This window comes from Mirounga angustirostris, unplaced genomic scaffold (assembly GCF_029215605.1).
Source record: "Mirounga angustirostris isolate CCGP_5_RB_7025 unplaced genomic scaffold, mMirAng1.0.hap1 SCAF_2, whole genome shotgun sequence".
NCBI classification, from domain to species: Eukaryota; Metazoa; Chordata; class Mammalia; order Carnivora; family Phocidae; genus Mirounga; species Mirounga angustirostris.
Genome location: NW_026991710.1, coordinates 140,086,860 through 140,103,325, shown reverse-complemented (window position 1 = coordinate 140,103,325; position 16,466 = coordinate 140,086,860). Strand labels below are relative to the sequence as shown.

At 40.3% G+C, this 16,466-nt stretch overlaps 1 protein-coding gene across 2 annotated transcripts in view; it reads right to left on the bottom strand.

Moving 5' to 3' along the window:
- The window catches only part of CPE (carboxypeptidase E), a 116,820-nt gene that overhangs the window by 39,540 nt on the left and 60,814 nt on the right, over window positions 1-16,466 (bottom strand). The gene's annotated exons all lie outside the window — the stretch shown is intronic.

Genomic DNA, 16,466 nt, shown 5'->3' with positions numbered 1-16,466 from the left:
ATTTTCCCACTTACAAAATCACTAGGACTGCTCACCTCTGATAAAAAAAAAAAAAAAAAAAAAAACCACTGGAATTATTTTTCTCCTGGAAATACATTATCTAAGTATCCTTTGCATGAGATTCCTGAGTGTGTGATTTAAATGACTGCTAATCACAGAAAACCGTGTCCTTGTGTGACCTCTCAACCTTCATCTAAACTAATCTTAATCTAAGGATCAGGCAGGAGCAGGATCAGGGCTATTTATATGCCCCTCATTTTTTACTTTGAGGGAAAGTCGCTAATAAAACTGTGCCTAGGGACTTACCCACAAGGTATGTGAGAAGAGATGTTTTCTTTGCTTCTGATTTCAAAAGTCATAATAACCTTCTTCCTGTCTGTCAAACTCAGTGCTTTATACCTTCCCCCTTACTGGATATAAATTTGATTGAGGCGCAGAAGAGAGGGTAGCCGTCCATTACAAAAGAAAATAGAGATGGAGTAGCCAGAGGAGTATTACAAGCCTATTTTGCAGTTATTTGAGAAGACTACACTGTGGGAGGCAGGCTGGTCCCGCCTCTTACCCAACACAGCTTTGTGTGAGGCTTCAGTCACTCAAAAGAGCTTGGCCCATAACCCATAAGAGTAGATGAACGCACTGAAATTTTGTATTACTTCCCCGGATTTAAAAAATACATATTTAATCATTTAAAAGAGAAATAGCAAACTCATACTCACTTAGCCCCCCAGTGTTTGTTTGGTGGTCACAGTATATTTTGTATTTGAATCTGAATGCTCTCCTGGTTCTGCCACAAATCACACCACTCCCTATTGCTACAAGGCCTGATTTTCAAAGTCAGAAAATTTCCAATATGGTTTTGTTTCTTCAATCTGTAGGAAATTGCTCTCAGAAGCAAATCTCCCCCAAAATGTTTATTATATTTGTGAGGAGATAGTAATAATAGTAACAATAGCAATGCTTTAGTTTGACATGAAGATAGCTAGAACTATAAAGGTCATTTTATAGAAGACATTAATATATGGAAATAAAATTCAAGACACGTACGACTTAGCAAAAGAAAAGGCAAGTGTATTTTTATCATCCTCTGCCTTCTAGAATAAATTAGATTGCTAGATAACGCTCTCACCAGAATACAGAAGAGCTGCACTAAGCCTACTGACGTGTCTTATAAGATGAAGAAGAGTCACAGTGTTGTTGGATGTGTACATGCAAACCTTGGTGTCCAACATTACAGGAGACTCCAAAGCCAACAGAGCAGCATTCTTAAACTCAAGGAATGTGGGGTCTGGAGAGGACACAGACATGTGCACGAACTGTGTTCAGCAGTGAGGCAATGATGAAGGAATGTTGGATACATAACCAACCAGCTTCAAGGTTCTAAATTGGAATAGTCCTACCACCCGTATGGCCCTTCTCCGGCCCTTTGCCCTCCCAAAGCCAAATTTATCTTTTTACAACACAACCCCCATTGGGTCCCCTCTACCTAAAACCCATCAGCTAACCAAATTCCCATTTGCTTTCAACATAAAGGCCAGAATTCTCTGCAAGAGCTTTAATTCCCCTGTGGTTCGGCCTGGTCCACCTCCCCTGTCTCCTGAGGCACCCCCTTCACTCCCTATCTTTCCGCCACAGGGCTCTGGCCTGTGAGGGATGCTCTTGACTTGTCACACACACACATTTTGCCTTCACGTTCTCCTAATCATGGAACACCATGGTTTCCTCAGAGTACCTTTAGTCTAAGTCCAGTTCTTTTGTTATTTTTAATACCTCAGTGTGAATATATACCTTCATCAGCGTGATTGTTTGATCTTCCACCCCAGACTGCATGGTCTATCAGTGTTGGGATGGTATTTACTAGAGCTCACTAGTACATCACTCCTGCCCAAGGGAGAGCCTGAAACACAGCTGGAGCACAATAAATATCGATTAAATAAATTCACGAGTCCATGAATAAATGATTGGTCGTGCTTCTCACTTCCAACCTCCCAGCAGCATGACTGACAGTACAAAGTGTGCCCTTGAGATGCAAGTGCAGCTGTGGGCCTCTGAAAATTTTCTGGCGCAGTGAGGGGGGACACACGAATAAACTGAAGGGGACCTGAGGTAGGCTCAGGGAGTCCGTACCCTGGGGGCAATATTTAGAGACCTCAACACTTGTCGCTATATCCGACATTCCCAGGCAGGAATGGAAATTCTTCTTTGGGAATGAAGGCAGCCGTGTTGTGTGAACAGCTGATTTCCCAGGAAGAAGATTAATCTCCATGGTCACAAGAGAACCGCAAAACCTCTAGGCAAGAACTCCCCAGGGCTATTTTTGTTGTAAAGTCTAAACAAAGAGTTCTGAAGAGACTTTGACTGCCAAATCCTTAATTTAGAAACAGATATAAAATGGAAGCCTTCAGACTTTGAATAAGCCTCTCTGTGTCAGTTTACCCTCCATTTATTTAATGAGGACTGACTGCTTTTCCCCAACACTTAATTTTCTTCTCTGCGGCTCTAGAGCTGGAGTTTACAACAGGCTGTGCAACGGATGACGTGTGCATGTCTGTTTACAGTGTCGGCAGAGAACAAATCCCAGGTTTAGCAGCTGTGTCATCTCTCGTAGATTACAGCTCGTAATGCACACGCACCCAGGCACGAGCTCATCTCTCTCCTAGCAACGGGAAGAAAAGGCAGCAAGAACTACTCTCAGTCCACTTGGGGATGGTTGGTTTTACATTCCTCTTACGCTCTGCACTCACCATCTAATTCATTTTCCTTTTTACACAGTGATTAGCCTGAGTTCCTGATCCTGCACCGAGGCATCATATTTGCGCAGGTGGCCAAACTGCCGATGGCATTGGCTCGGGAAGTACAGTTCCCCTGTTGAATCCATTTTTCCACAATTTCACATAGCCATCTGTCTTCCAGTTACTTCACATGGCACACGATCATCAATCAAGCCACCGTTAAAAGATAATCATCTGACAAACCAAACCCAGCCTGGCTGGGCCGAGTTTCCATCGTTTTCATCTGCGTCACAGAACGATCAATGTACCTGATTGGATTTGTATTCTCATCAGAACTATATAAAAATAACTGATCGGTATTTTAACTGATGGGCATTTTAAAATCAAATCCAAAGCTTTACGGAAGGCAGAAATAAATTCCAAACTGAGGAGGCAAATGATTTTAAGTTCCGTACTTGTAACTCTTCATTTGCTCCAATTGTTTATTAATGTGATTTGAAATAACTAAATCACAAAAAGAAAGAAAGAGAGAGAGAGAAAAAAGAAGAAGAAAGAAAGTAGGAAGGAAGAAAAAGGAAGGAAGGAAGGAAGAGAGAGAGAGAAAGAAAAGAAAGAAAGAAAGAAAGAGAAAGAAAGAAAGAAAGAAAGAAAGAAAGAAAGAAAGAAAGAAAGAAAGAAAGAAAGAAAGAAAGAAAGAAAGAAAGAAAGAAAGAAAAGGACTCCTGAGTGGCTCAGTCAGTTATGCATCCGCCTTTGGCTCAGGTCATGATCCCAGAGTCCTGGGATCGAGTCCCATATCAGGCTCCCTGCTTAGTGGGGAGCCTGCTTCTCCCTTTCCCTCTGGCCCTCCCTCGCCGCTTGTACATGTTCTCTCTCTCAAATAAATAAATAAAATCTTTAAAAAAAAAAAAAAAGAAATTTAAAGAAACATCTATTGCTTCAAAAACAAAACATAAGTATTTTACACCCCCAGAAACCCAAACCCTTTGGGCTTAGCACATGGGTGAAGTTTAAAGCTCACAGCAGACTGGCAAAGCCCTCAAATGGTAGGAATTAATGGTCTTTATTAAAGTGACCAGAAAGCCCCTAAAGCAGAAGTTCACAGGCCCAGTAGGGCTGAGCCTTAAAAAGAAAAAGAAAAAAATAATAAAGAGGTAAAAGTAAAAAATGGTAAAAAAATTTCCTTCTCACAAAAAGGAAATTTTACTTTCACTACCTTATTTGACCCAAGGGTCAGCCTACCTGTCTCTAATATTTTGTCCTCTTGAAAATAGCTGACAGGTTGACCACTGGGGAGAGGGCTTGATCAGATGATTTGGAAAGCCCTTTCAAATCTTAGAGTCAATTATTCAATGACCTCGATATGGGAAGAAAGGAGCTGAAGCAAATATCGAATGGAAAATGAGATAAATGTGAAAATAGGTTGTAAGCTGTGAAACTCTAGGTAAGAAGTGTAGCATCATTATTTAGAAAAAAGTAAGTAGGTTAAGGGTATTTTAACAAAGAATTTGATTATAGTAACAGAACCTTTCCATCTTTCATTCTGTAAATAGAGATGAAACTCCTACTGAGATGAATCTATTCTTCCTCCAACATCAAATTATTGCCAAAATATAAGTCCACTAACTCATTCGAAAGGTATACTTCACTCACTGATTTCACAGTTCTTTGAGCTGGTGACAATTTCAAAATACATGTTCCTGGTACATGTAATATACTAAACACATTGCTGAATAACTAGAGCATCCAAAAATAAAACCCTATTTCTCAAAAATATCATGGCAAATTATGCACCTCACTAAAGATTTAGAGAAAGAGACATATAAATAGCTATCCAAGCAGCACAATGACTGAACAGATTTGATTTACAAATGGCTATGCAAGCAAGTTGGAAACATCTCTGGAACAGATGGGCCTTTCCATCAATGATCTCCCTCTCTCAGTGGTAAACCTGGGGTTAAGACATTAGTGCTACTAATTGTTTCCACTTGTTTGACATTCTAACATATTAGAGCTTGTAAATCACTCTTGCAGAATGAACCCTGCAAGTTTCTGAAAACTTGTCAATAAATACGTCATTAATTGGCTCATGTTTTAGCATATTTTAGCAGCCTAAAATGCTGAGTGTATTCCTAAAAGAAATCCAAATCTCCAAGGGCCAAATAAATAATAGAAGAGGGTGGGTACAGATATGAAAATAGATTCTTCTACAGAAGAGATGAAGAGAGAATAAAGAGAAGAAAAAAAACAAGGAAAGGCAAAAGAATAAAAAACAGTTGCAGAAGACAATACAAAGTGTAGAAGATTATATTACCCCCTCTTGCTTCCTCCTTCATAGTCATATTTTAAAATAACTAAATTTACATGGCATCTTGAAAGTAAAATCTCACTTCATCTGATTTTTAATGGGCAGCCAACACAGAATACATTACAGAATTATTCTGCAGAGACGCATTCCAGAATTCTTTTTCAAAATATTAATTATGCATTAGCCATAACGTATCATTTTAAAGTCCTCTTCCGAATGATATCCAGCGTGTATCTAGTAAGATCCTATTGAAGAAAGAGGAATAAACAAAAATGCAGAAGGTATTTCTAACCTTGCAAGTCTATAAAAACAATGTCAGAGTTCCAATATCAATGAATACCTTTAATTTTTTTTATTAAGATATTCGTTTTTACACGAGTATCCTAGAAACTTTTTACAAATACCCACATACGATGATGAACGTGTAAACGTTTAACAACCAGCTCTGAACTGCTGGCCAATTTCCATGGTGCAAATGTGCCCACTATGGCCAATATGAAGTTATCAATGTGAGGTCAGTCAGCTCACAAATTTCCGGAAAATTAAAAATAGGTCTCATAAGCCAGTACAAGCCTACTCCAACACACCACCGCACATGAAGAGCAATTATTTGAAATATGTAGCTTCTGGTTTCTCCACATGTTCTCCAGAAGGTGAATCTGAGGTCTACGGAATCTGAAGGATTTTCAAACACCTTATGAAAAGTATAATCAGGCTAGGCTATACTGTGCTGCCTTTCTTTATGTTTCATTTCATGCAGTAAGAATTAAAAGAGGTTTGTTTGGGGTTTTTTTTCTTGTATTGTGATAGAGCTGTTTTCCAAAGCACTGCACCATTATCCATCCAGTCTAGGGGGGAGGAAAGGAAGAGAGGGGTAGGGAATTTTTCTTTTGGCTGAGTGAATTATTCTAGCAGTTACTTATTAACTGGATTACATCACCTTTTCTCTAAAGCTAATTATAATAAATCAATGAAAAAAATTTTACTTTAACTTATTAAGAAGTTTTTCTAAAATATTTATCATTTCAGGTATTCAAAATTCCTTCTGTTCTTCTTATCGTCTTGACCTACAAGGCTATCTTTGCGATGAAAAAGGCATTATAATTTCTGTGCCCATTCCCAGAAATTCATAGTTTAAAAATCACAGAAGTGGGTTACTTAAAATTAGTAACATGAAACATTTGACAGCTAATACCCAAGAAGAGGCTGCCTACAAAAGCCTTAGAGTCAGAAAAACCTTTGACTTGTTTAAGAGCATCGTGACATGAACACGGAATAAGTTTTAATATAGAAATCAGATAAGGCAGAGATCATTTTAATGATGTAGTTTCATGATTTGAAATCTTTCTGTAGTTACGAATCACCAGGGAAGACAGAATTATTTTTAAAATACTCTAATAGCTATAGATCACATCAAATGGTTATCAGAATGCCTTTGTGCAAATATTTACTGAAGATGGATTCTGGACCTTAAAGCATCTTTTAAAAGTATTAATTTTATTTTAGATAACTCTCTTAGAAGACTCTTAAAACAAGAGGTCGTTAGTATTGCTACCACCAGTATTTGGATCCCATAAAATAAAAGATAAATATATCTAAGAGGCCAAGAACAGAACAGAGTTAAATGAACTGGCATCAGAAGAGGGGGAAAGAAACCAAGAATGGACCTGGTTTCTGACACGTGATTATGATTCAGCCTTTGCTGGCTCTCTCGTTACCATATTTGGTTGTGACTGGTATGTTAGTCTGGGAAAATAATGCCCATGAGGAGTCATGTCGTAGCTCGGGAAGAGAAGTTTAGGTGCCGCAACAGCTTCCCAGAGGTGGTTGTGTGAGGAAGGGTTTGGCTGATTCTACAAAACTCCAGAGGACAAAACTAGAATCCTGACTAGAATGTCCAGAGAGAGAGCGCTTAGCACAGCTGAAGAACAAACTTTCTTTCAGCGCAAGCTGTTGAAAGCCAAAACAGCTGTTGTGAAGTCATCAACTCCCCTAGAAGGCACAGAGGTATCTCGAAGCCTCGCTGTATACTCGATTGGATGACCTCAAACATCCTACCATTCCATAGAAACAGAGCCTGATAGCTTTTCTTTGACAAACTATTGGTATTCAGCTTCTAAACTTGCCCTGTACAAATCATAGCTCTCAATAAATGTTAGCTGACAGTTTTGACAGTTCTCTGGAGCAAAGAGGAAATGGTAGACCATCATAGTGAACTAAGGCATGATTACAACAAGTAAAGGAAAAACACAAGTTCCTATCCACCAATCACCACTCTGTGCCCAAGACAAAACAGCCCATCTTACTCCAAAAGGTGAATAGATAAGAGGAGTGAAAGTGATGACATCAGAACCTACGTGGGTGGAAAACGTCAAGTATTTCTAGCAGACACAGATGAATGGAGAAAAACTTCAGTTTGCTAAGAAGCAGGTGAGGTGGTGGCAATACTAACGACCTGAAACAACATCAGCGATGGCAAAACTTAGTTGAATATTCCAATCTCTTCCCAGAAACTCCTTGGAACTTTCTTTTTCATTCTCTCAGGAAAAAGATAACTGAAAAGTCAAACCGATTTGTCAAAACATCTTCACGACGCTATTCTCTCAACATCATTCTCTCAACATCTGAGATGTTAGTCTCAGAAGTGGTGGGCAATACAAAAGAATCTTTTCCAGGAGAGTAGAGGGAAAAGTGGAGTCTCCCAGGTCTTTCTGCATGACTCAGAACCTTAGAAATTCTAGCCCGTACGAGCTGGTGATGATCCCCTTGTGGGAGGACTGGGTCCTCTTTCAGTCTCCCGCCAGGAGATTATTCTATGCTGGGGCATGCGTGAAGTATCCTCTTTTGTTCAATGGCATTAAAGAAAACTGTGCTGACTTACTGCTCTCTAGGTCAGGATCAATTGTGGGCTTCTTACAAATACAGATTTCTGAGCTCCATTCCCAAAGATCATACTTCAAAAGGTCTGAGAAAGGGCATGAGCACCTGTATTACTTTTTTTTTTTTTTTTAAAGACCGAGGGTTGGTTCTGATGCCTTTCTGGGATTGAGAAAGAATGATTTGGGAGTAGGTACAGGGAAAGTCCAGTGATGGGGAGGATTTCAATGATGCCAGCAGACAGGTAGGAATTCCAGTGGCCAAGGGTCAGTGGGATACAGATGAGAAGGGTGATAGTTCTTAATTTATGAGACATTGGCTTTTTTGAGAATTTGATTTAAAGGAAAATATGAGTTCTCTTCCCTCACATTTGCAAAAGAAAATCCACAAAATTATGCAAAGATCTTACAGACTTAAGGAACCTTATACTAGACATTTAGAAGTCAGAATCTGGAAATAGAGAAATCACAACCACCATAAATAGCAACATACATTTCTTACATCCTCTTGTTTCCTGATCCAGATGAATGGACTATTCCATGCCCTTCCTTATTGCAAATGGAACACAATAGCATGGCAGCAATAGAGAAAGAAAGTCAGGGGAGTGGGGAGCATAAGCTTAGATAAGACAGTCTTGGGTTTGAATTTCAACTCTAACATCGTATATCTAACCTTTTGCAAATAACTTCTTCCCCAAGCATCAGGATTCTTTTCCGTATAAACTGGCTCACTAAAACCTCTTCTGTTGTGTTGTTGAGAAGATTAAATGAGAAAATATACAGATGAGACATTCTCTGCCAAGCCCAACAACTAGTAGATAACCAATAAATGGTTGCCCGTGACTCATGTTGTTAACATAATATGAACAATCCTCCATACTGGAAACATATAGAAGCTAGAAGCTTCCAACAATAATATTAGGTGATCTTGAATCTTTCGAAGTGTTTGGAAAATTAACCAATCCTTCCAGGAGTATAGATAAAAATATCAGCCTAGTGTTGACCCATCCCATATGGCAGGCTCCTCAGACTTGGATGTGCATCCGAATCACCTGAAGATCCTGTTAAAATGCAAATTCCAATTCATCAGATCTGGAGTGGGGCCTGAGAGCCTGAAACTCTAATGAGCCCCAGGGGATACCTGGTGCTGGTCTGTGGACCACTGTGAGCATAGAAAGATTATTTGGAACCTCCAAAATCAAGAGTGGGGGACGGAGAAAAAGAGAAAGAGCAAGACACTGACTTTCAAATAATAAACAAATACTCTTTAGAAACTTAAGTGCTTTTTCTTAATGTCGGCTTACTCCAAACAACTTGAGTGCCCACCCTGCCAAAGGCACCCAGCATAATTCTGGAAACCACTACATGGTCTCAGGCCTAAGATGCACTATAAATGCTAAACTGCATGGACAAAGAAGTATCTGCTAATGTAAACTGAACCCAATGTTAGATGCAAGAGGATGGTAGAATATTATGGTGCTTATTGATACATCCTTTTAATGCTCCAGAACTATTCAGGTCACAGGAAAGTATATTGCTCTTCTCAATTTTAAATTCAGTATTTAAATTTTAAAAATACATTAAAGAATTATGCACAGTTCCACATTTTTAATGTAGTTATGAATAAATTATGAATAATCATGGATTCTTATAGGCTATGTATTATCATATTTTGTTTATAATTCTCTCACTAAAGTACTTTCAAGATTTTTACTTATTGCAAGTATTCTAATTTTATCTCCCACTCCATTTCAACCATCTTCAGCTAGTCTTTTATTTATTTCTTTGGGGACAAAGATAAGAACTTCAGGGATTTTTCTTCTTCTTCTTTTTTTTTTTGCAATGAAGAGGAGGAGGTAGTACAATGAAGGACAAAATCTCATACAAGGACAAGTAGGGCAACTAAAGAGATATGCACAGCCCCCAACAAAAACTAGAGATTCCTGATCTTATAATACATTTTATTAATTTGTATTAGTATTTCACCTGATCCTTCCCTTAGGGATTTTTTTAGGGGGTGGGGGCAGAGGGAGAGGGAAAGAGAGTCTTAAGGAAGCTCAACATCCAGCACGGAGCCCAACATGGGGCTCTGTCTCACAACCCTGAGATCATGACCTGAGCCAAAATCAAAATTTGGACACTTAACGGACCGAGCCACCCCAGCGCCCCTCCCCTAAGGATTCTTTAAGATTAGCTTAAATATTCTACAAGCATTCTAAAGTAAAAATAATATTGAAATGTTTTACTAAAATAAAACTACCTGGCTTCAATGAAAAACTAAAGACAGTTAATAAATATTAACTAATTATCTTCAATTTCATGTGTCCCAAGTAAATAATATCTACAATCCCAAAACATCAACATAAAATATTATGTTGAACCTTGTCATTTTTCTTGCAAATAAGTTCATGATTATTTAAAGTTATTTAAGATTCTGTATTTGGATGGTTTGAGATATCTTGTCCAAAACATTCTTATTAAACATTTCTCATGAACAAAATAAAGGGCTACCTGTTTTCAAAACTAAGGGTAAAAATCATCATGTATATCAAAAGTTGCCATTTAAAAATGATTTCTAACTGCTTAACAGCTCAGAAAAAGATAAATAACTGTATCCCAAGCCCAGCAAGAGAAGAATTTCTTTTCTGGTAAGATAATTAAAATACAAAATAACAAGCCAAAAAGATCTCTCATGAAATTGCATGACACCAAAACAAACAAAAACTTGGGGCGCCTGGGTGGCTCAGTCCTTAAGTGTCTGCCTTCGGCTCAGGTCATGATCCCAGGGTCCTGGGATCGAGCCCCGCATTGGGCTCCCTGCTCTGCGGGAAGCCTGCTTCTCTCTCTCCCACTCCCCCTGCTTGTGTTCCCTCTCTCGCTGTGTCTCTCTGTCAAATAAATAAATAAAATCTTTAAAAAAAAAAAAAAAACTTTTACAGCTCTGTTTACACAATTTCATCACATATCTCAACTTCGAGGTAGGAAATAAGTTATTTTCTTCATATATCTGCTACTCTCTTTTTATCACTCACCAATCACTTTCTTGTCTTCACACTCACTTCTCTGACCTATGGATGGGCTCATCCCCACAACACATAAAATATGAAACAACATACCCAATAGAGCAACAAGGACAGTCATGAAAATTAACAAACAGAAGTCACAAAAAGAATTAGATCCCTCCTTAAATAAACTGGTATTCTCTCTTTTTTTTTTAAGATTTATTTATTTATTTGAGAGAGAGAGAGAGAACAGGCAGAAAGGGCAGAGGGAGAGGAAGAATCTCAAGCAGACTCTGTGCTGAGCGTGGAGCCCAATGTGGGGCTCAATCCCATGACCCTGAGATCATGACCTGAGCTGAAATCAAGAGTCTGATGCTTAACCTACTGCACTACCCAGGCACCCCAAACTGGTATTCTTTCTTTTTTTTTTAAAGATTTTATTTATTGGGCGCCTGGGTGGCTCAGTCGGTGAAGCGACTGCCTTCGGCTCAGGTCATGATCCTGGAGTCCCGGGATCGAGTCCCGCATCGGGCTCCCGGCTCGGCAAGGAGTCTGCTTCTCCCTCTGGCCCTCCCCCCTCTCATGTGCGCTCTCTCTCATTCTCTCTCCGTCAAATAAATAAATAAATAAAATCTTTAAAAGATTTTATTTATTTATTTATTTGACGGAGAGAGACAGCGAGAGAGGGAACACAAGCAGGGGGAGTGGGGGGCAGAGGGAGAGGGAGAAGCAGGCTTCCCGCTGAGCCGGGAGCCCGATGTGGGGCTCGATCCCAGGACCCTGGGATCATCTGAGCTGAAGGCAGATGCTTAACCACTGAGCACCCAGGCGCCCCTAAACTGGTATTCTTGAAAACAAAATGGCAACTCATCATTTCTGGTGTCACACATGAACACATTAACATACATGGCAGTGTTCAAGTGTTCACTAACGTCTTTCTCATCTTATCCTTCTTTAACCTCATGGTACACGTGTAGGCATTACCATCTTGACATTGGTAAGCACAGACTAATCATGTCACAACTACACCATCTTATTAGACCTAGAATCTGAAGGTTGGTGATGTTAACAATGGTCTGCATGTATTAAGGGTTTACCCTGCAGAAGGGGCTGTTCCAAGGGCTTTCTGTTTATTAATTCATCACACACACACACACCCCCCATGAGATAAGAACTATTTTCATCTACATTTTACAGATGAAGAAACCAAGGGCGTTGGGAATCTAAATAATGTCCTCAATATCACACAATTTACTAATAGCAGTACTGGGATTCAACACCCTTGACCTACCACCACAGCCAAATTATTTAACTCTCCTGCTACCCGCCTCACTTAATCAAGTTTTGATATTCCATTCTGCTTTGCCCTGAATATCCAAATTTTAGTTTACCAATATGTACTAATCCACTGAACAGTAGATGAAAGATCAAAAATGTCTTAGTGTGGCAGCCCATTATTAGGTGTGGTAGAGTAAAGGGGTCAGTTAGTAATAAATGAGGTTGGGTCTTTGTTTATTCTTTGTTAGTTCCTACCAGGGCCAGAGCCAGCAGTGTCTCCTTCTTTTTTTTTTTTTTTTTTTAAGATTTTATTTATTTATTTATTTGAGAGAAAGAGAGAGAGAGAAACAGCATGAGACGGGAGAGGGTCTGAGGGAGAAGCAGGCTCCCCGCTGAGCCGGGAGCCCAATGTGGGACTCGATCCCAGGACTCCGGGATCATGACCTGAGCCGAAGGCAGTCGCTTAACCAACTGAGCCACCCAGGCGCCCGCAGTGTCTCCTTCTTACGGCTCCCTTTCCCAGACAGAAGTAAGGCATTTCCTGTCCCACACATCGGAAGATGCAGCTATGGTATGGCCTATAAGAAAGAGATAGTTGTTCACTGTAGCACTATTCACAATAACTAAGATGTGGAAACAAGGTAAGTGAACACTGACAGATGAATGGATAAAGAAAATGTGGTATACACATACAATGGAACATTATTCGGCCTTCAGAAGGCAGGAAATCCTGCAATATGTGACGGCATGGATAAATCTCAAGGACATTATGCTAAGGGAAATAAGCCAATCTCAGACGGACAAATATTGCATGATCCCACCGGTATATACACGGTATCCAAAATGGTCTAACTGAATAGAAGCAAAGAGGAGAACTGTGGTTGCCAGGGCAAGGGTGGGGGAAATGGGGAGCTGCCCATCAATGTGTATAAAATTTCAATTATGCAAAATGAGTACATTCTAGAGTTCTATTGTCCAACACAGTATCTGGAGTGAACAATACTGTACACTTAAAAATCTGCTAAGAGGATAGGTCTCATGTTGTGTTCTTACACAATAATAAAGACAAAAAGCAAACTAAAGAATGTCATCCAATTGTCCACAACAAAGACCTCGTTCTTCAGTCGTTACCACCATCCTGTAATTCATGTGGATGGTGCAGCTGAACACTAGTGCAGCCCAAGATGAATCCCTCTGTTCTCCAAATAAGACTGGGGGGCAGGGAGGAATGCAATGAGGGTAGGAAGAGTGGATATGGCTGGGGTAGCAGGACCTCTGTGGGAAGTAGAGTTGACAAGTATAACAAAGAATAGCAGTGGCCACAACGGCTGTTCCCCATCTTCCCCGCTTGGCTATCATCACCTCCCATACTCCACCTCAATCAGCAGCTATGTCTTTTTCTAACTAGGCTCAAACCCCAATGGGCGGCCAACTTAAGAAGATGCAGTCGCTCTCCCTAGTGGTTCAACGTGCAAGCTCTGGAGTCAGGCTGGGTATCTGTCTGCGTTCCATCATTTACCAGCCATCAGGCTCGGGCAAGTTCTTAACTCTCTGTACCTCCATTTCCTCAACTTGGATGTGGGCACGACAAAAATACCTACTCCACGGGATTCTTAGGAGGATTACATTTTTAAAATCTATTAAAAGTATTTAGATGAGCAGCTTGCGTGTTGTAAATGTCCAAAAAGGTTAGCTACTTGATCATGATGACAGTGACGATGAGGGAAGAGGAAAGAGAAAGCAGAGAAGGAAAAGGAAAAACCACTCAGAAAATGCTCTTTGCTCTAATTTTTGTCCTGACTTCTACACAGAAGACTTTTTCAATGATTCTGACTTACTCCTCCTCATAATTGCTGGAGAGCGCTTGACATGCAGTGTGGCGAGTGCGGCTGAGAACAGGATTTCTAACTATACTTAATTGTAATTAAATTTAATAGCTGTATGTTGAACAGCACAGGACTAACTCCTTATTTTTTTTTCTCTGTTACAACCCAGAAACCTAATTTGACTCTTTTGTGTGAATTCCCGGTATGTTAAGTATATTTACATGGCAAAAAGACAAGTTTGAAGAACGTCAGAAGGAAATTCAGAAGCAGTACTGTGGACCACCAGCACAATTCCGTTTTGGAGTGAAACTATTTTGGAATAAAATAGTTCTATGTTGAAATAAAAACTCATTATTTTGTTATAGAAAAAAAAAAAACTTTCCTTAGGTGGGAAAGTTTTAGAAGGTTCTGCCAAACCAGAAACGTGATTTAAATAATGAGAATTTACAAAACAAAACAAAAAAAATGCTATATTTTATATATTTTTTTAAAGATTTCTTTATTTGAGAGAGCGAGAATGAGAGAGGGAGAGAGAGTACATGAGAGGGGGGAGGGTCAGAGGGAGAAGCAGACCCCCCTGTTGAGCAGGGAGCCCGATGCGGGACTCGATCCCGGGACTCCAGGATCATGACCTGAGCCGAAGGCAGTCGCTTAGCCAACTGAGCCACCCAGGCGCCCCAAAATGCTATATTTTATACAAAATATGGAATGCATTCCTTACTCCCCTCTTTTAGCAGGAGGGATGATAGAGCTTGAGTAGAACCATGTACAAAAGTCACTCCGAATGCATCTGCATACACAACCTGAGGCAGCAGCAAGAGAACTGAAGCAGCGGTGGTCATTTTTGGTTTCGTCAAAATGCCTATGGGTCCTCAACCATAACCCATGGCCTGCAGCCAAGGACGAAAGGCAAACCCAAAATTTTGAGTGGACTTAGACCCAAAGGAAAATTAAAAAGATCTGTAAAGGAAGCACCAATATGATGGGTTAAGTGATTGGGAGTGACTGAAACCAGGATCTCATGGAAAATGCCCGCCCTGGAAGTTTTAATTATTGGTTCTAGACCGCTACCTGGAAAACAAGCTAGTGAGTCTAGGCAGTGGCTTGAGAGTGCCCTGAAAACTCAAGTACCACACTGGTCTGCTCCAGAGGCAGGCGTGGACAGCACGTTCAAATGATGGCATCATTCGTTAGCAAAATGGGGCTGAGTCGTTGTGACGTCCTATGTCACAGATAAAGTCCCCCAAGTGCTGCCAATCAGGTCTCTCCAGGGGCTCAGGATATATATGAGCCCCCTCTTCTCCAAGTTGCTTCAATTCTCCAGATACACAATACTCATAAGTTTCTTTACACTATTCGAGCCATTAAAAACAATTTCACCATTCATCAGATCACCAACCAAATCAGGACTCTTGAGAGTGTAAGGGATCCCAGCAATTAATTACTCCAGAAAAACAGTCATAAACGGGGCCACCGTGAACAAGCCAGGTCACGTGGTCACCTTTGGAATCCTGGTAACAGATTTGCCGACATCTGCATTACGAGAGGGGCATGGCTCAATCACCCCAGGTTTGCAGCCAAAAGATGTTTCAGCACATGCATCTCCCCTAGTTTGTTTCCCTTGGGATGTGTCTTTGTACTGATGAATTTTCCATCCAGCGATATCTGCAGTCCCTTTAATGGAAGAGTATTTTATATTCTTTTTTTATGGTTGAGATTAAACTGTTGGGGCTGCATTTTTAAGATTTATGTCATACTGACATTTGCTGATGCTGTCCATGAGATAAGAAGCACCATAGCCTTTCTGGGAACCAAGAGGTCCCAATCTCAGAGGGAATTTTCAAGCGCTAATTAGCCAGTGCTTCTTAAGGTTTCACATGACACTGAGGAAAGCCCTTCCAGGCAAATACTTCCCCATTTGAGAAATAGGGGCAGAGGTGGTAGTCTCTTGTGCACTCCTTGGAATTCTCCCAGCTCTGATGCTCATGTTTACTAAGGGCTGTGGGTTATCATGACACCATAAGGGAATGCAACTGGGAGAGTAGGAAGAGGATATCTTATAAGTGGATAAGGCTTAAAGTATATAAATTATTATGGACACTTACTGTTGTTCATTCCCTCATGCCCATATGAATCATGAAATCAGTGACATTTCCCAAAACCCTGACAGTCATACCATCGCTCCAGAAACTGTCTCTTGGGAGGGCATGGCAGTAGCTGGGGGAATTCTGAAACAAATGCTTGGTTCATTTCTGCTATAAGTGAATATCTTGGGAACCTTCCATTTGCCAACATCTGCATTATGAGAGGGGCGCGGCTCAAACTGATCTGACTTCTGGATAAGAAACAAGGTTATTTTCTATAATGACAAAGATTAACTTTAAAACCACCATTCTTCCTGCCTCCCAGGGATTCAGCACTGTCAAAAACACTGAACCTTTCTGGCT